A 20829-nucleotide genomic window follows, 5' to 3' on the forward strand; every position below is an offset into this window, starting at 1 on the left:
TCATATTGCAGTATTCCATGGTCATAAGAACGCTGCAGAACTCTTGATATCAAACAATGCTGACGTGAATGCAGTGAATGAAAAACAATAGACTGCTCTTCATTTAGCAGCTCAAAATGGTCATAAGAACGCTGCAGAGCTCTTGATATCAAACAATGCTGACGTGAATGCAGTGGAAGAAGATGGATGGACTGCTCTTTATATAGCAGCTCGAAATGGACACGATCAGTTGATCTAATTGTTGATTGAATGAAAAGCCAATGTTAGCATATTTGTTCAAATACCGGTAGAACTCCACTTCAAAACGCAACACTCAATGGTCATAAGAACGCTGCAGAATTCTTGATATCAAACAATGCTGACGTGAATGCAGTGAATGAATATGGACGGACTGCTCTTCATTTAGCAGCTCAAAATGGACACGATCAGTTGATCCAATTGTTGATTGAAAGAAAAGCCAATGTTAACATTTGTTCAATAACCGGTATAACTCCACTTCATATCGCAGCATTCCATGGTCAAAAGAACGCTGCAGAACTTTTGATATCAAACAATGCTGACATGAAATCAGTGGATAAAAATCAATTTACTGCTCTTGTTTATGCAGCTCGAAATCTTCACTACCAGTTGATAAAACTGTTGATTATCAACGGTGCCACTTTTAAATTTGAATTGATTTTTTGCATTTCTTTTGCTTTTATTTTTGTTTTTGTTTTAATTTTTCTACTCTTACTTTAGTCAATTTAGCGGTCTTGTTTCCTATGTGGCTTTGGAGAGATTTGAACTCGTGACGTTGGCGTAAGAGGTACGGATGCTAACCAATACGCAAAGATCACATTAGTTCAATCACCGGTAGAATTCTGCTTCATAGCGCAGCATGGCATGGTCATAAAAAATGTTACAGATGTGAACATGGTCGACGAAGACTGCAGTTGGCAGCTTGAAATGGACATGCTCAGGTTATCAAACTATTGAATAACAAGGGACCAAACACCAGCTCTCGGGATATTAATGGTAGAGCCAGGGCTCTACATTTTCGAAGCTCTAAAGCCTGGCTGTACTTTTTCTCGCCTTGCTTTGCCCAGTTTCTTTCAATGAAAGCAGCATCGGTTTTCGAGTTGAAACGCAACCTCACCACATTGACTTTCAATTTCTTTCACCGACACTTTGTCACCTGCTCTCGTTACTTATTTAAAATAAACATGTGGAGGAAAGATAGTATCTGCAATCTTCAAATGTTTACATGTGCAAAATGCATTAAATATATATATTTTGATTTCTGCGCAACTTCGATTGAACACCTCCATGAAAGGCTAGCTCTTTCACTCGTCCGCTTCACCGAAGCTTGAAAGGAACACGAATGATGCGACGGGAGAAAGAAAGAATAGCGATAGACAATTTGTTTATAGACGTAAACTGAGGTGCTAGAATGATGCAAAGCTGCTCGACTGCAACAGAAAAAAGAAAACTAGCAGTTTCTTCGTCGTATCTATTTTGTCGATTGAAGCCGATATTGTGACGCACTGGGTAGAACTGCACTATGAAAGTTTGACAGATAAAATGAGGGGTTAGTGGATTTTCGAGGGGTGAATCGATTAGCTTGGGACCGAAGAGAGTACCAGAGCTGAGCAAAAAAGTTGAGCACGGTATTTCGGGACCTTCTAGTCTTAGAGTTACCTCTATGGTAGAACTGCGCTTCACATCTCAGCATTCAATGCACAGAAATAGGATTTCCAAATTTCGCGGAAATTAACTATCGAATAGAGAATCACGTTCACTCACATTCACTCAATGTTGGCAAATGAATTAAATTAGCTCAAAAATTTCGAAAATGCACCATGAAAAACTGGAATTATCATGGAATTTCAATAGACCTCAAAAGCCTGCAATTATAAGGAAATGTTGTCATCAATCAGGGAATTTTTTTGTAAAGTATGTTCATTAGAGTCCCAAAATCATGAAAATGTGTCTAGTCCTGTTGCGAATATGTACTTTTCTGAGCTCTTTGTAGCGAATCGTCTTATATGTGTTGTGACAGCTCAAAGCTATAAAGTTTATTATTATGAGTTTGAAGTTATTTTAGTTCAATACAATCTACATACCATCGGTCTAAAGCTACGTAATTCACAATTCCAATATGTTTAATAAATTCAACATTTTTTTAAGATTAACCTGTAATTAGTTTTAACTAAAATAATCTAATTAGGCATAATAAAGTATGGATTGTAATTTACTTGTAAAATTGTGCTTCTATACACATCCTAACACAATGATGACAAATCAATAACATGATGATGATCTCTTATCAATCTAAGGTTTCTAACGCCACAACGATCCTTTATCTCCTCTGTCCAATGGAATCACTTGTCGGAACATTCTCCCCTCGTGTCGCTCGAACACTGTTTCAACGTCACCGTCTCCGCTAATTTCTGCTCCGAATTCAGCACCTCCTCGAATCTCTGCTTTGACTTCCGCATCACCACGAACATCAAGAACTGCCAGTTTACAAACAGGTCTCCGCAAAACTCCACTAGATGTCTTTACATCTGCCCGGCACACTACTCCATCTTTGTCTGCTTTCGGACCCCTTCGTCTGCTATCAAAACTAGCGCATTCTCCTTAATTAGTGTGACGTATTGGAACCATTTAGTACGCCGAGATATCATCGACAAGTATTCGACGATCCAACGACGCCAAAACTCATCCAGCATGGGTTGTACCAGCCTCTCTATCCACAATAATCCGGACACATCAAAACTTAAGTAAAACACAAATTTAGCATTATATTTCAATTGTAGTTGTTTCTTTTAGATTCATGGGATGTAACTTAAAAATTCACGAAGTCAAAACATAGTTATTCGGTATTTGTTTGAAATTTTCGAACTTTGCGCTTAAATCCATCCAATAGGGTTTGTCCAAACTCCTCAGATACCGGGGTGGTCGTCTTTGTCCAAATTGTTCGGAAGTGTTTGATATCTTTGATTTCTTGAATCTTTCCAGAAAGCTTCCGCTTCATCAGAGCCCAATATCTCGCAATTGGACGCAGCTCTGGACAATTTGGCTGATTTGTGATTTTTGGAACAATATTCACTTGATTTGCTTCGTACCACTCCATCACAGTTTTAGCATAATGGCATGATTTCAAATCTGGCTTTTCTTTGTGGCTTTTGATGACGGGTAGCGATCGCTTCTGCAGGCACTCTTTCTGATAAATCTCCTTGTTCATTGGGCCTGTAGCGACGAAAGATTTACTCCAAATAAGGTATTTTTTAAAGAAATTTCGACGCCTTCTTCATCCTGAAATACTCAGCTGTAGCATTTTTGGCCAAAGCAGAATAGAAAGCCAGCCCTGGAAGCTGCTTGAAATCCTACTGGACATAAGTTGTATCGTCCATAACAACGCATGAAAACTTCGTCAAATATAAGCCCGTGATTTTGCTGTCAAATTCTGTTTGTCGTTTACTACTTTTTTTAACTTTGTACGACTTCAGCCCTAAATGCTTTTTTTTTATTTTTGGACAAAACCAGGTGACATTCCTATTTTACGAGCCACCGTTCAAACAAAGAGATTCGGGATTTCCTTCATTATCCTCTTCACCTTTCAGTCCATCACTTCTCGGTTTCCTCTCGACCGTCAAACGTTCCGAAAATGTTTTGAGCACACCGTGAACAGTGGATTTAGGTAAATCTAATTTTTTTTTGCCAATTCCCGTATTGACAAGTCAGGATTTGCATTACGTCCGTACAAAATCCACTCGCGCACGTGTTTTTCATTCATCGCCATCTTGAACACTAAATATGAAATGTTATCAACAATCATAGTATGTTTCATCAATGACTCCCAGCGAAATTTTTCACTCCTACGTGCAATATTTCATAACTTGCAGTGATTTGAAGGTGTTTGATGGGATTAATGGGGATACAGACCTTACAGCTTTCTTTTCGTCCACAGGAGCCTTGGCCAGCTGTCGAACGCCGCTTGAACTAAGCATGAGAAAGTAACTTGGAGTCAACGACTACCGCTCTTCGTTATCCAGTGGCACGTGTAGGTCAATGGCCGTGAGTTGACCGTATGTTCTGCTTCCGATATCAACGGCATGAAGGATTCTTAGTCTAACTTCCATAACATTGGCAATGCTGTCTTCTCTGACCGTACCATACGCTCCCAACACCCACCCATGTGAGGAGCAGAAGGAGGGTTGAACCGCCATTTGGTGTGCGCATCCCTAAAGGTGCTGCTCGTCGTGTCGTTGATTTCCCGTACCTCACTTTCCAAAATTTATTTCCAGTAATGATTAAACGAATCCGTTGTCAATCTTAAGACAATCTCCAAATGTATTTCACGGACAGTAAGGCACGTAAAGCGCTTGATGGAACTTCGTCCTACCTTAACGAAGCAGGGGCCAAAAACTTCATTGCTTACCTGTCATAAGTCTTCCCCCAAAATCGCTTTTTCTCAATTATTTGTTGATGAGCTTTTTGTATGAAATGACAGATACGAGTACACTTATGTCCAGAGATAGCAAACATTAGAAGCAACCGAACTGTCAGTGACGAATGCTGAATGATTTCACATTTTGAATAAAAGGAAGTTCATGGTAAGTAATCTTGCAATTATCAGTTATTAACTTTTATTTCGTTCCAGCTTATCTCTTCCACATTATCTTCTCGCAATGGTCAATTAAAAATTGATTCAGTTTCTTTCGAACTGACAAGCGCGAATTATGCTTAACTTTAACGTTATCTAGAATCTATTTTACGCAACGCGGCTCGACTGTACCAAGCTTAATCTTAGAGGAAACGTACACGGTAAGAAAAAATTACCCAACGGAAAGTTCACTTTTGCTTACTTTTGACTATTTTGCCTCCTTTTCTCCTTCTAATGTTGTCAAAAAGGGAGGAGCAAAACCACCTAACAGGGTGTGTAGGAACCCAACGTTGAGTATCACCACATTTACCTACTTTTGGGTACAACTAACTTACTTTTGCGTTGAAAGCTAGTGGAAAACACAAGTAAATGAAAACTACTTTGACTAGTAGGAAAAACGTGCTTTTGGGTTCCTGCACTATAGTGCCGATATGAGTGAAAAGAACTTACTTTTGGGTACTTTTTTCTTACCGTGTAGGATCTGTCAAATAAGCAACAGAGCACGGAGAAAAAATACTGCCCAAAATTTGAGTTCTTTTTACTTAATATTGAGTTCAACCTCTCACTTGCACTCTTTATTGTTGTCAAAAAGGGAACGAGAGGTCCTTATCCATGATGGTATTCTGTTGATTGTAAAGACTTTCCTTGTCCTGAGGCTGGGTGATATGTGATAGCGCATTATGAATAATAGTGGCGCCGGTGGTGTAGCGGTAAGCGTGATTGTCTCGTACCCCAAAGGGCCTGGGTTAAATGATGATGTTCTGAAGCATAAAATCTCTGATCACGCCTTCCTTCGAAAGGGAAGTAAAGCCGTTGATGGGTCGATAGGTAGGGTTACAGGTGTAGGAGCTGCTTTCGTGCCGTCGGTACTCAGTACGGAAAACAAGATCACCGGAAAACAAATCGAGGAAACAAAATATATAAATAATTTTAATTCACACACATTTTAACATGATTTTCATGTGTCCACACATGAACAGAATCCACTCGGAAGTAGGTACACATGAAATTTATGAGTCAAATGAATAGTATGTATCTGAATTTGAATTCAAGTCATCTAATAATAATAAATAATCAAATAATATAACACAAGTGAATCTGTTTTACATTTTGGGATCGGAATTCATACAGATATTTCGAACACTTTAATCATTGGTTGATTGTGATGAAAATTCATTTAAGTGCATATTGTTTATTATGTCGATGAAACTATCCGAAGTTGAACCACTGATACACACCACGCTTCGATGGCTTCCATGAATGAGCACAGATTTCAAAATGAATCTGTAAAATAGAATGATGTAGTATTAGTGACTGACTACGATTTGACTTATCAGATACCGGAATACTCGCCCACAATAAACCTGAAAAACAGATCCTGCATATTTAAGGCTTATCGTTACCACTCAAGCTTTGAGGAACGTAGTTTTGAACGAAGATTTTAAAAATGTTACGAAATTTTGATTGTCCTACAGCTCCACTTTAGTGATGCATAGAGATAACGTGAAAGATTTTTTACCTTGGTGGCAGCTTGCTTTCACTTTGACCAGGACCCAATTCAAATTTCGGTCGTTTTTTGGTGAGGCTCCACTACATGAATCCTGGCTCGCCTCTGCTCCGATGGTCTACCGGATTCCAATCCAGCACTTGCTTGCAGATTTTGTGTTCACTCTTTCGTGGTATGTGGCTGACTCAACTCCAATTACATTTGCCAATTTAACTTTATATTGGCTTCTGATGGCATCAATGATACAACTCAGCATTTGAAATTCCGCTGTAATTAATTCGTGCTGCTTCTGCATCTATGTTGCTGTTGTTCTCATCGTCTGACGCTATCTGTCTGCAGAGATATTGGAAACTTCCACCTTTATCCATTGCTTACCTAGCTACCTTAAAGTTGAAAGGATTGTCCGTGTTAACATTCAATGATGGCGACACCCAGCACAGGCGACCTGGATAGGGTCAGACAAGGCTCCATTACGCAAAACTTTGCACTTGAATGCCTCGTACGTGATTGAGTCGATCGGAAGCTTCATCGTAGTCAATGACGAAGCGTAACAATAAGGTACCAATTGTCTCACACAGCCAGATCCCGTTTATTGAGACCTTCACTAAGATGGTCCTGTAACTCCTAGTAGCGTCCAGATATTGCAGAATATTTAATGCAACATTTGCGTGGAAAGCTTTGAGTATCTCTACGGAAATGCGAGTGATTTATGGAGCTTTTTGAATTTCATATTGTAGATTGCTACTTGCATTACCTTGGCTGATCAATTGTTTCAGTTGGACCAGCTGCTGGATTCGATTAGCAAATGTTTAGTTGCTTCTTTTACTGGTATTTTTAAATTCTTCCTTGCTTCACCCTCGTGAGACATTCTAGAGGAGACAGACATCGTCAGCTGTTACAATTTTCTACTGTTCGTTCGCCTACGCTATGGATTAACTCATATTGGTTTTATTAAAAACCTTCTTCTGATCAGTTTCTTTGGATCCTAAATGCATAAAGTGATCTAAACTATCTTTTAAAACTGTGTTGTTTGTAAACATGTAACAAGTACGCTTTCCATGTATTTAGTTATCTGTTTAGTTAGTTATTCATTTGTACAGATTTTAAATTTATACAATTTAGTCATGCAATAAAATTGCATGATATTTTCGTTTTCCACATTTAATCCATATAATATTCGAGAGTTGCAACTGTCACACAAAATGGGTTCCCTGCGTTCAGAAGCAAGCGCAAAATAAAATGTAACTGCCTGTTGAGTGTACCAACGTGACTACGTCGAGAAGCGGACATCGACTCGGGTCTAATTTCGAAACAATATTTTCAAAAGTTTTGTTCCTCAGGGCAAATAATTGCTTTTTAATTTGTTTTTGCAAATCCCACCAGATAACTTTCATCATGCGAAAAAGTGATTTTGATGTTTCAATTTGAGTGGTTTCATTCGAGCAAAGGATGATGTATTTGTACAGTGTGCTCACGGAGATGAAAAACTACCCAAAATTAAGTACTTTTCCCTCAATTCCGGGGCTCAGCCCAATAACCCAATTTCGAGTAAATCGCGTATAGTAGTTTCCAGTTAACACCAGCAAAAAAATACTGCTCTTAACTATATTCTAGTCTAGTCTAGTCTAGTCTACACATACACAGCCAGTACTTGAAAGAATCCTGGAAAATGATACATCTATCATTTTTCTTGTCATTATTAATGCCTGCTGCACATCAAGGATGTGAAACAAACAATAAAGCGGCCAGGCCTACTGTGTAGCGTTTAGTTAATTTTTGTGGAAGTGAATGTTTACCATGTCTACTTAATAAGTGGTTAACATTTAATCCACAGGTAATCAAAGAGCGGGGACATACCGTACCAACCGCTCCGTATAAATCCTGCTCTTAACTATATTCTACCCAAAATTAAGTTTAATTCACGTAAATTTGAGAATATGCCATTTACTCAAAAGTAACTAAAAAGCAATAACTCTCGTTCCCTTTTTGACAACAATAAAGAGTGCAAGTGAGAGGTTGAACTCAATATTAAGTAAAAAGAACTCAAATTTTGGGCAGTATTTTTTCTCCGTGCTCTGTTGCTTATTTGACAGATCCTACACGGTAAGAAAAAAGTACCCAAAAGTAAGTTCTTTTCACTCATATCGGCACTATAGTGCAGGAACCCAAAAGCACGTTTTTCCTACTAGTCAAAGTAGTTTTCATTTACTTGTGTTTTCCACTAGCTTTCAACGCAAAAGTAAGTTAGTTGTACCCAAAAGTAGGTAAATGTGGTGATACTCAACGTTGGGTTCCTACACACCCTGTTCGGTGGTTTTGCTCCTCCCTTTTTGACAACATTAGAAGGAGAAAAGGAGGCAAAATAGTCAAAAGTAAGCAAAAGTGAACTTTCCGTTGGGTAATTTTTTCTTACCGTGTACGTTTCCTCTAAGATTAAGCTTGGTACAGTCGAGCCGCGTTGCGTAAAATAGATTCTAGATAACGTTAAAGTTAAGCATAATTCGCGCTTGTCAGTTCGAAAGAAACTGAATCAATTTTTAATTGACCATTGCGAGAAGATAATGTGGAAGAGATAAGCTGGAACGAAATAAAAGTTAATAACTGATAATTGCAAGATTACTTACCATGAACTTCCTTTTATTCAAAATGTGAAATCATTCAGCATTCGTCACTGACAGTTCGGTTGCTTCTAATGTTTGCTATCTCTGGACATAAGTGTACTCGTATCTGTCATTTCATACAAAAAGCTCATCAACAAATAATTGAGAAAAAGCGATTTTGGGGGAAGACTTATGACAGGTAAGCAATGAAGTTTTTGGCCCCTGCTTCGTTAAGGTAGGACGAAGTTCCATCAAGTGCTTTACGTGCCTTACTGTCCGTGAAAAACATTTGGAGATAGTCTTAAGTTTGACAACGGATTCGTTTAATCATTACTGGAAATAAATTTTGGAAAGTGAGATACGGGAAATCAACGACACGACGAGCAGCACCTTTAGGGATGCGCACACCAAATGGCGGTTCAACCCTCCTTCTGCTCCTCACATGGGTGGGTGTTGGGAGCGTATGGTACGGTCAGAGAAGACAGCATTGCCAATGTTATGGAAGTTAGACTAAGAATCCTTCATGCCGTTGATATCGGAAGCAGAACATACGGTCAACTCACGGCCATTGACCTACACGTGCCACTGGATAACGAAGAGCGGTAGTCGTTGACTCCAAGTTACTTTCTCATGCTTAGTTCAAGCGGCGTTCGACAGCTGGCCAAGGCTCCTGTGGACGAAAAGAAAGCTGTAAGGTCTGTATCCCCATTAATCCCATCAAACACCTTCAAATCACTGCAAGTTATGAAATATTGCACGTAGGAGTGAAAAATTTCGCTGGGAGTCATTGATGAAACATACTATGATTGTTGATAACATTTCATATTTAGTGTTCAAGATGGCGATGAATGAAAAACACGTGCGCGTTAAAGGAACTGGACCGAGTATTCGCGGTTGTCTCGAGGTTAGTGGAGATTTACAATTTTTTGGATGGGAAAAGGGAAGAAGGAGGTTTGAAATGTGGTTTATGATACAACTATTTAATTATTCCTAAAGCATGAAATTATTTCTATTCATCTTGAAAACAAACATTGAAAAAAAAACACCACACGTACAAAATACAAACTAAACACACGGTTAATCAAACTTACAATCTAAAGTTAATATCCTTAAAGTAAACATATATGAATTTCATAAACTCCAGATCGCGTCTAGCCAAAATATCCCGAACTGGAACATTAGGTTGTCTACCTCGAGCCCGAAGGGAATCATAAAATGTGATCTGACTCCACGATACTCCGCACAAGACCAAAGGATGTGATCAGCGTCCTGGTAACCTTGTCCACATTCACAGAGATTGCTGTCTCCCAACACCACACGAAACAAGTGAGCGTTCAGACAATAGTGATTGGACATGAGACGAGACATCACGCGTATGAAGTCTCGACCCAAGTCCAACCCTTTGAACCATGCAAACTTCGACACCTTAGGGATAATTGAATGTAGCCATCGTCCCAAGCTCCCTTCCCTCCATTGATGTTGCCAGCTAACGAGTGACTGCTGACGATAAATAGAGAAAAATTCACTATAGGCGATTTGTCGATCATAAATGTCGCCTTCCATAGCGCCCACCTTCGCAAATGAATCCGCCTTCTCATTGCCCAAAATTGAGCAATGCGAAGGGACCCACGCGAAGGTGATGATGAAAGAGCGCACGGATAAAGTACTAAGCAGTTCTCGTATTTTCAAGAGAAAATACGAGAAGTGCTTTACCGGTCTAATGGAACGGATAGCCTCGACAGAACTGAGACTATCCGTAAAAATAAAGTAGTGGTCTGGAAGAAGTGAAGCAATAGTTTCCAAAGTGTAGTGAATTGCAGCCTGTTCAGCCACATACACAGAACAAGGAGCTTCAAGTTTTCGAGAGGCGCTATGAAATTCATTAAATACACCAAAACCAGCGGACTCCTTTATTAGAGATCCATCTGTGAAAAACGTTCTTGCAGAATCAACATGGCCAAACTTTGCAGCGTATAATGACGGAGCAATCATAGGACGATGATGCTCTGGAATTCCGCGGATTTCCTGCGTCATAGATAAATCAAAATTCACTGATTTGCCGAAATCGGAGAAGACTACACGATTGGGAATATTTCTTGAAGGGCTGACATCCTGTGTTAAATATAGGTAGTACAAAGTCATAAAACATGTTTGAGGATTTAGCTCCAGAAGCTTCTCAAAGTTTTCGATCACCAGTGGGTTCATTACTTCGCAACGGGTGAGAAGCCTCAGAGATAACTCTGAAAAACGGACGGATAGTGGCAACATGCCCGCCAGCACTTCGAGACTCATAGTATGAGTCGAGTGCATGCATCCTAACGCGATACGAAGACAACGATACTGGATCCGCTCCAGCTTGATGATGTGCGTTTTAGCTGCCGACTGGAAACAAAAACTACCATATTCTAGAACCGATGAAATTGTTGTCCGGTACAACGTCAGAAGATCTTGTGGATGGGCTCCCCACCACGTTCCGGTTATTGATCGAAGGAAATTGATCCTTAGTTGGCATTTTCGTCTCAAATACTCAATGTGGGATCTCCAGGTGCATTTCGAATCGAACCAGACCCCAAGATATTTGAAAGACATAGAATGAGTGATCGGTTTACCCAAAAGTTGAAGCTTCGGTTGTGCTGGGCTATGCTTCCTAGAAAAAACGACCAACTCTGTTTTCTCCGTGGAGAATTCAAGGTATCCTGTAAGGGTCGTTGCAGGTCTACCTCTTTTGGCCCTGTGATAGACACTACGCCGTCATCTGCAAGTTGTCTCAACGTGCAATTGTCACTAAGACAGACATCAATTTCTCTAACGTAGAAATTGTACAAAAGGGGGCTTAAACATGAGCCTTAGGGGGACCCATGTAGCTAAATCGAAAAGCTGTAGAGTTTCCATGAGAAAAGCTCATATGTTTTTCTGACAGCAAATTGTACAAAAAATTATTCATTAATGGAGACAATCCACAAGCGTGGAGTTTCTCTGAAAGAACTTCAACGGATACTGAATCAAAAGCCCCCTTGATATCCAAGAACACAGAAGCCATTTGCTCTTTCTTAGCAAAAGCTAACTGAATTTCCGAGGAAAGCAACGCGAGACAGTCGTTCGTTCCCTTACCCCTACGGAAACCAAATTGAGTATCTGAAAGAAGGTGGTTCGTCTCAACCCATTTGTCGAGGCGAAAAAGGACCATTTTCTCCATCAATTTCCGAATACACGACAGCATCGCGATGGGCGGATACGAATTGTGATCCGACGCGGGTTTATCAGGCTTTTTAATGGCTATCACCCTCACTCGTCTCCAATCGTTGGGAACAATATTGAGCTCCAAGAACTGATTGAACAAGTTCAACATGCGCCTCTTAGCGACGTCTGGGAGGTTTTTCAGCAAGATGAACTTGATTCTATCAGATCCCGGGGCAGAATTGCCACACGAAAGGAGAGTGTTACCGTTTTGGTTCCTGTACCCTATTGGTTCACTTCGAGCGAGAAAAATCAGGAGATAGCGAGAACGAGGAATAGGGTATATGTGTGTTTATTGTGAATTCAATCTGTAGGTCAGTTTCTTGTATGCAATATTGTCTTATTTTGAATGTAAATATAATTAAATATGTTAGGCAAATGAAAGACCACTCCCAAATCAACGGTCCAATTACATATTGTAACCCAGTCACACCAACAACACTTAACACAGAACACATAACGGGAAGGAGTAAGGATGAAGGTGGGCGTTGGAATCAAGAGAAGGATATGGACAAGGGGTGGTGAAAACGTGGGAGGGAGGTGGAAATGGGCTGAGGTCAAGGGGGCAGCTACTGGGTCAAACTGAAGAGAAGGTTCTCTTTCACTTTAGCCATTGCGCGAGATAGATCGATCTGCCAAGTTAAGTTTCTTAAAAGTTGAAAAATATAGAGTCGCCAACAAATACCGGTGAAACTACCGAATACAGAGTCAGGTAGGACCCAATTAATACCCGGTAGCGGAATTCCCAGCCCTAAGACCACCTCTCATATTCCCTTCAGGACCCATTAATTACGGGCTAAACCACGAGGGCGTCCATTAACACGCCAACACCCGTGTAGCAAGCGTCCATCGGTAATACACCGACAACCACTGGGAGATCACCGTCGATCACCCGATCGAGTCCCAGTGCCACATCCGTCGTGCCACACGGTGACAACCGTCGAGCACCGTCGCATCCACTGGGAACAGTCCGTTCATCCGCCGCCGAAAAACCCCACCCGTTGCAGAATTCCGTCATCGCTGGCCAGCAATCTACACACCCACACTACAGACATAACAAGTGAGTGAGAGAATAAAGAGTAAAAGTGATAAAGAGGTGTTTTGTACGTTTGATCAGTGCCGACAAGCCAGGAGCCTTGAAGCTCCAGGGTTTCAAGCTCGAGCTAGCCAACAAAAGAGGCGAGTGTAGCCCACCCCAGACGATCTCCGTGGCTAGACCAGAGGTTAGGGGAATCCCTTTAAACTAGCCCATCTGGCTATACATTAACAAGAGCGAGTGAAAGTTCCACCATTGAAAAAGGCTGACTGATTTCGTCTACCGAATTCGCGGTTTCGCGAGGAATCAACTGCGACGGCACGGAATCCGGACACACTTTTCGCGCGAATTTAACAATCCATTGATCCGAGCATTCCTCGCTTTCGTTGTTAGTAGACCGGTTACGCATTCTTCGCGCCGTACTCCAAAGCGTATTCATAGACGTTTCACGCGACAATCCGTCTACAAACTGCCGCCAGTAACCCCGTTTTTTGGCCTTGATGAGGCTCTTGAGTTCGCGTTCAAGAGCCGAGTACGCTTCGAAATACACGGGTGTTCCACGTTTCCGGAAAAGCTTAAACGCGTCGGACTTTTTACGGTAAACCTCCGTGCATTGTTGATCCCACCAGAGCGACGATCGCGGCACCGGTCGTGGTTGAGCTTGAAGTGCGCTGTCGACGATGAGATTAGAGAGGAAATTATATTCCTCCAACGGCGGAAGCTCTTCCACTGACGATACTGAATCGTCTAACGCGGATTGGAACTTAGTCCAATCGATGTTACGGGTTAGATCATACGCGACGTTAACGGATTCTGACGAGTCGAACCCAATGGCAATCGAAATTTTGATCGGCAGATGATCACTACCGTTCGGATCCTGGATCACATTCCACGTGCAATCCAACGATAGTGAATTGGAGCAAAAGGTGAGGTCTAATCTGCTACCATTCGAGGATGGACCAGCCAAACGTGTTACTTCTCCATTGTTAAGGATTGTCATGTTGAAGTTGTCGCAGAGATCATAAATCAAAGTAGAACGGTTATCATCGTACAGCTCCCCCCAGCCTGTACCGTGGGAGTTAAAATCTCCCATGATCAACCATGGAGCGGGAAGTACCGCACGTATGTCGAAAAGTTGTTTGCGATTAACAGAGACTCTAGGAGCAATATATACAGAAGCAATACAAAGGCTCTTACCTTTAATGGTAGCCTGACATGCGACAACTTCAATACCGGGGAATTCGGGAAGATTCACTCTATAGAAGGAATGGCACTTTTTGATCCCCAAAAGTACCCCTTCTCCACGTGAATCCTCACGATCCAATCGAATAATGTTAAAATCGTTAAAAGGGAGATCAATTTCTGAAGAGAGCCATGTTTCACAGAGGGCAAATGCATCGCAATTATTGTTATGGACTAAATACTTGAACGAATCTAATTTTGGAATAAGACTTCGACAATTCCACTGTAAAACAGTGATCAAATCCCCAACCTCGTTTGGAAAATTATCCATCGAAGGAGATGATAGCTGCAAGAAGGGGCCATTTTGAAGTCAATTGCTTCAAGAAGGATTTCTCAGTAGGAAGCAATGTGAGGACAATGCTTTTCAGAGGATCAGAAATGTTGAGGTATTTGAGAATACCGTCCACAATGTCATCAATTGAGAACAGCCCAGATGAAGAAGGGGTTTCTGTTCTTAAAATTGGGGCATCAGGGGTTTTGGATGTCCCCGGAGGAGGTGGAAAATCCTGGGTATAGTCAGTTCTGCGGAATCCAGGAGGAGTAGAAGTCTCCTTTTTTCCACCACTCCTTGATTTGGGCAAGCTGATTTGGGATTCTTTATTTGCAACAATCCGCGAACGGATGCGCTTTCGTTTCCGTGCAGAACCTTTCGGAAAACTGAAAGAAGTTCCCTCCTCAGCCAAGTCAGAGTCAGTCTCGTCATCTGACAAAAGAGAAAAGGGATTTTGGTCATTGGTCGATGGCGTGGCTGTCTTAAGCATTTCTGCAAAAGACCGCCTGGAACGTTCCTTAAGGGAGCGTTTCATTTTGTCCCCGAGCTGTTTGTACGCCGGGCATGACGAGAGAGCATGAGGAGGAGTTCCGTTGCAGTACACGCATTTTGGTGCAGTAGCTGCGCAGGCGCCATCCTCATGCTTCTCCCCGCATGTGGAGCAGCGTGCCTTGTTGCCGCAGTGGGAGGCCGTATGTCCCAACCGCTTACAATTCTGGCAGTTCATGACCCGAGGTACAAACAACCGCACAGGAAGACGAAGTTTTCCCAGCTCGATGTATTGAGGCAGGGCAGATCCAGAAAAGGTCACCCGAAACGAGTCTGTGGGGGTAAAACTCTTTTTACCCTCGCTGAGCGATACTGACTTCATTCTATGAACGGCCAGTATCTTTACCGGAGGAAGCAAGGGGTTCTTGAATCGGCCAACCGCTTGCTTCTCCAGTATCTCGGGGTTCAGTCTCGCCTCAGTGACCACGCCTTCGATCTCCACATCAGAGGCTGGAATGTACACAATACACAGAAAACACTACAAACACAGAAATACAAAATGAAAATTTAACTAATGGGGGAGGAAAAGAAACAAGAAAAAAACAAAAACTTATCTGATAATCCTATACTACTACCAGCGAGCGATATATGTGTAGGCGTTTACACAGTTGGCTGGAAGAGACGCGCTGCGTGGATGACCTTCGTTGTGGTGCACTTGATCGAGGCTCGGTACCAGAGATGCCAGATCTACGGAAATCTCCGTAGATCTACGGTTTTTGCAAATTTTTGCGGAAATACGGATCCGTAGGCAAAATCTACGGAATTTGGTACAGTTTCTATGGATTTTTTCTTCAGTGAACGTCTCTCTGTGATAATTGACTGCCGTTGCTTCCGATATTTGCAAAACAATTACAGTACCAAACTAAAATGTCATACAACAGGCTCTGTCATACGACACTGTCGCCGAAGGCCGTCACAAATGTATTTATTTTAGTTTTTAATATACTAAGAGCTGCTGATGTTGTGCTTGTGTAAATTCTGAAAATAGCAAGCAACGATGTCCTAGTTACAACATTTCTGATCAGAAATGGTTTAATTTACACCAAATTGAGCAATTAAAACGAAATCACATGTGTCATTTGATAGTTATTTGATAATTTTCTTTTTGCTCGAATGTTGTTCTACCGTTTGCGTTGTGTAAGAGAGACGACGCTCTCTTCCCCATCAGCTCGATGATGATCAGACCGTCATCAAATAGCTCGCAATCCATAAGTCGTCGTACTTGTCCGACTTTATAAAGGAAACTACGGTTAAAGCGTGGCTTTCTTATTAGATTACGACACCACTATACCGCCGCTACGGGATCAAAATTGATCAGATCGCCATAGATGGACTTGAAACCCCTGTAGTGGCTCCTCAAATTGAGCTGGAAACCTTTGCCGTGGATAATGAGTCAGAATGACTGCTTGGGCAACAGGAAACGCTCCTATGGAATGAGATGTCTGGAGATCGCTCCCGCGCAAAACAGGGTTCCTCTGCCATTAATATATGATGAGCACACAAAGAGATAGCTTTTCCTGCCATACGTTTCGGCCATCTATGGAAATTCAATCCAGGGGTTCAGGTGACATATTTCATGATGGCATCCAGTGAAACTCGTCGTCAAGACAGCTGTTTGGCCAAACCACAACATTTGTTGTATATGACAATGAAAGCCTTAGAGTTTCCGAAGACTTGCAATGCACTTTTAAGTGCACGGGGACTGCAAACATTACAGGTGTCAACCTTAAGGACCGCCTTATTTATGGAGCAGTGCATTGAGCGAAATCTATCCTTCCTCAATACCGAATTCAGTACAGTATTGGCAACAAAGGAAGAGAAATTTGTTCACCATGATGTGACAATTGGGAAAGCCTACAATGTTCCTCACACTCAGTGCAAATGAGATGAAGTAACCCCATTTGTTGAATCTCCTACATCGATTGTCAGAAGGACACAATGGCAATGACTTAACAAATCCTATCCAGGAATTGACTGCACTACAAAGAGCAACTTTGGTCAATGATAATCCAGTCACGAGCTGTGTGTACTTCAACAAGCTGGTTGACACGATTGAATTTCAGCACCGTGGAAGTCCTCACGCGCACATCTTGCTATGGCTGAACAAGGATCCCGTGAAGCCATCAGTATGTCCAAAACTTCAGGTGCAACAGTATCATGGTATTCATGCCTGTACTACCATCGGCCCTTTTCAGGGCCACTAAGATTTTCCAAAAGGGATAAATTTCTGAACATTTCCCAACTAAAATTCTTATCAAAAGCTTCTTTTCAGGGAAATCATAGTCATAGATCAAATTCCCATTCCCACACAAAACACAAGTCCTGCCGCAGTTAAAAAATAACTTTATTATATACGACCACGTAATCCAACGTCACCATTGCGTACAACCCCAAAGGGCTGTAGTAGTTTAGTAGTTTTTTCAAAAGTTCTTTCAATTTATCATTTAACGTAAAATATCACTTAAGAACTAAAAAAAATGGGGCCTTCGACTAAAAAAATCCGTAGAAATCCGTAGATTTGAATAAGTCTACGGGATTGCATAGAAACAAATCTGGCATCTCTGCTCGGTACTCAGCGCACACAGGCGCACGATGATTGATGAACGATGTAGATGTAGAAACGGGTGCTCACACTCGATGATGATGATACGTGAGCGGGTATGCGTGAGCGCGTATGCGTGACCACGCAACGATGATGCCCAAATTGTTTTGCGAATTACCAATAGCACGGATTAATCGTTCCGAAAATGACACTTTCTACTAAAAAAAAACTCACTTTTCGATCAATTTACCGGGAACTATGCCAGGAGTCACTTAGTGAGAAAAAAACTGATAATTTATATCAAGCGAATACCGAGAAAACTTCCCAAACAACGAAGCGCGAAACAAGTCGACCGTACTTCTTGCTAGGACGCAGTGAGATGAAAAATAGAGGTAAATAGAGATATGGATTTAGATAGAGATAGAGATAGAGATAAAAATAAAAATAAAAGAGTAGGAAGCCAGTAGTCTCCTCTTCTTCTTAGGTTTATGTACGTCCAATCGTCAGCATACATTAATCTTGAACTGGTATTGATTGGGTGACCCAGTAGGCATAAAACACCTCTTCAGATATCCGAATTCACCGGAAAAGTTAATTCCGGTCCTACGACATGCCGTTTTTTACAAAATGTTTTGAATCCTCCACATTTTGAAAAAATATCGGCATGTACGTTAGGATACTTCACGTATGTATTGTGGATCAACACTTTATACTCCCATCTGCTCTTTCAGTCTGTACAGATGTCTTCAACAACTGTGCCAAATTTGAATGAATTTTGTTTTGATTTGGTTTTGCGGGAGAATTTTAAATTTTGTGTTAGAACTGGAAACAAAATGAAACTATTCATTTGCATGTAAAAAAAATCTATGATAGCTCAATTTTAATCCATAATAATAATAAATTATATTTCGCTGCTAATAATTAAAATCAAAATATAAAAAAAAATCATCAATTTAGAAGTGATGGCCATATTAAATCATCAGTACTTCCACGAGTAAACTATAATAGAGACAATTATATTACATACTCTCATGATCAAGATTATTATTATTATTTAACTTTATTAGGGAGGCTTTCAGCCTTGGGCTGGTTCGCCTCCAAGGCATGGTCAAGATGAGATTGGTATACTAACCTTTTAAGCAGTGTTTGAAAAAACTCAAATACTCAAATCTCATGCGAGAGTTCATTCGGCTATGAGTTCTGCCTTGCAAAATTCAACTGTGCAAAAATCACCGATGACTTTTCAAGTTCAAAAATTCAATGTTTTATTTTTGAATCAGTGCATGGAAAACTAACACAACATGCATAAGCATGCTATCAATTGACGTTTGAGTGAAGTTTATGAGTTTTAAGCTGGAATGATTTTTTGGCGCTGTGAGTGTGAGTGCGTGAAAATGCCTGAGACAAGCTTGAGATTTGTTTGCCAGATTCGCACGCATGTATATTCTCACAGGGAGGCTCAATGATTGAGATTTGAAAGTGACACTGCTTATAAGAGACAGCAACAACAATCCAGATATCCAGAGAACTGTTTTCCAACATCATCGTAGCAGAAACGATCAAGTGTTAGCATATTTCCTCTATGCTCAAGATTGTATGCAATTTAGCAGAAATAGCGTTCTCCTGGTCAGCTTTAAGGAATTGACCATATTCCCGGTGATTCAGGATATCAACAGGACCGTTTTCTGGCCACCCGGTAGCGCGGATCTGTAGGTCTACTTTCAGGAATTTACCATTATACCGGTCAATACGAATCGCTCCCCTGTCTGTTTCGTTTAAAAGTAGATAGTCATACCTTTCAAATGTTAAAATTTGGTAATTGAATTGCGGAGAACCAGCCATGTCAACCATGAATCAACATGCATTTTGCAGCCTTGGTACTTTGAGGAAGTTTTGATGGCTTGGGATTATGTCAGTTAACAAATTCCTCATTTGCTGGAGTGACCCATTTCCCTTATCAGTACTTCAGAACTGTTACCGAATCTAAATGCTTATCTTATTTTAAGTGTGTCAAAAAATTTCGTTTCAAACATGCTAATCCAGACCTTATCGACGATATCTGCTTACGGATTGCACCACATAACTGAAAATTCTTATCTCCAACTCGATTTGGATGCAAACAAAGTTCGCTGCTGCGCAACAACTTTAAAAATCGAAGCTTAAGTAACGTGTAAACTATTGAAAATGTGATTAAGTAGTACAATTTATAAACAAAAAAATAAGACTTTTTTAAAAATCTAGCATTTTTGAAAATACTATTAAATCCTTAAATTAGTGTAAATATTTAAAAGCACAGTTTGTTGTTAACGGTCAGAATTAAAGAATTAATTTAAAGATATTCGCATCTTAAAATTGACTAATCGTGTTATTTTGGAAATCTACGCTCTTAGCTTAATCAAACGTACTTTTCGTCGAGCAACAAACTTTTCAGTCTCAGAGCACTTAATATTACATGCCATGTTTGTTTACGTCTCATTTATTACGTCAAAGATGAATTCCATCAGGGTTGATGCATGTATTATGTCACACTCTAAGGGGAGAGATTTTGTGACAAGCGATGCTTAAGGTCTAGGAAAAACTTGACGAAAGAGGGGAGGGGGGTTTATTTTTCCTCGATTTAGCGTGGCATAATTAATTCATGGGCCCTCACGTGTGAAATTATTTTCCAACCTGTCACAGACACCAGTTCAACCCCTGTCCAGCAGCATACGGGTCGAGACTCTTGCGAGTGTCCAATGATTGAAACGAATAATATGGGACAGTCCGGCCCGATTTTCTGATCCAGCTGCCTACACGTCATCATCATCTTCCAAAGGCCTTAAGCCATCAGCCCTTTTCAGGACCACCAAGATTTCTCTACAAAAATTCATATCAAAAGGTTCTTTTCAGGGCAATCATAGTCATACTAAAGAGTATAAACAGAGAGAATCCCGCTCAAATTCTTATTCCTATACAAAACACAAGCTCCTGCTGCAGTTAATAAATAACATTTATTATATAAGACCACGTAGTCCACGTATTGCGTACAACCTCATACCCGATCAGAAGGGCATAACAAAATTATAGCACAATTATATCAATGGTTGATATTTATATCAACGTGTGTTATATTTTGATATATTAGTGAAAAAAGGTTTGGGTGAAGTTTCTCATCATGTCAGAATTTTAACAATCTCAGTTTTAATTACTATCAATAC

General features: G+C 40.7%; 1 protein-coding gene across 1 annotated transcript in view; it reads left to right on the plus strand.

Annotated features, from left to right (window-relative positions):
• The window catches only part of LOC135702773 (serine/threonine-protein phosphatase 6 regulatory ankyrin repeat subunit B-like), a 172582-nt gene that overhangs the window by 43199 nt on the left and 108554 nt on the right, over positions 1–20829 (plus strand). The gene's annotated exons all lie outside the window — the stretch shown is intronic.

Source organism: Ochlerotatus camptorhynchus, unplaced genomic scaffold (assembly GCF_037179485.1).
Source record: "Ochlerotatus camptorhynchus isolate MF236.1 unplaced genomic scaffold, CSIRO-AGI_Acam_v1.1 ptg000197l, whole genome shotgun sequence".
Taxonomy (NCBI): Eukaryota; Metazoa; Arthropoda; class Insecta; order Diptera; family Culicidae; genus Ochlerotatus; species Ochlerotatus camptorhynchus.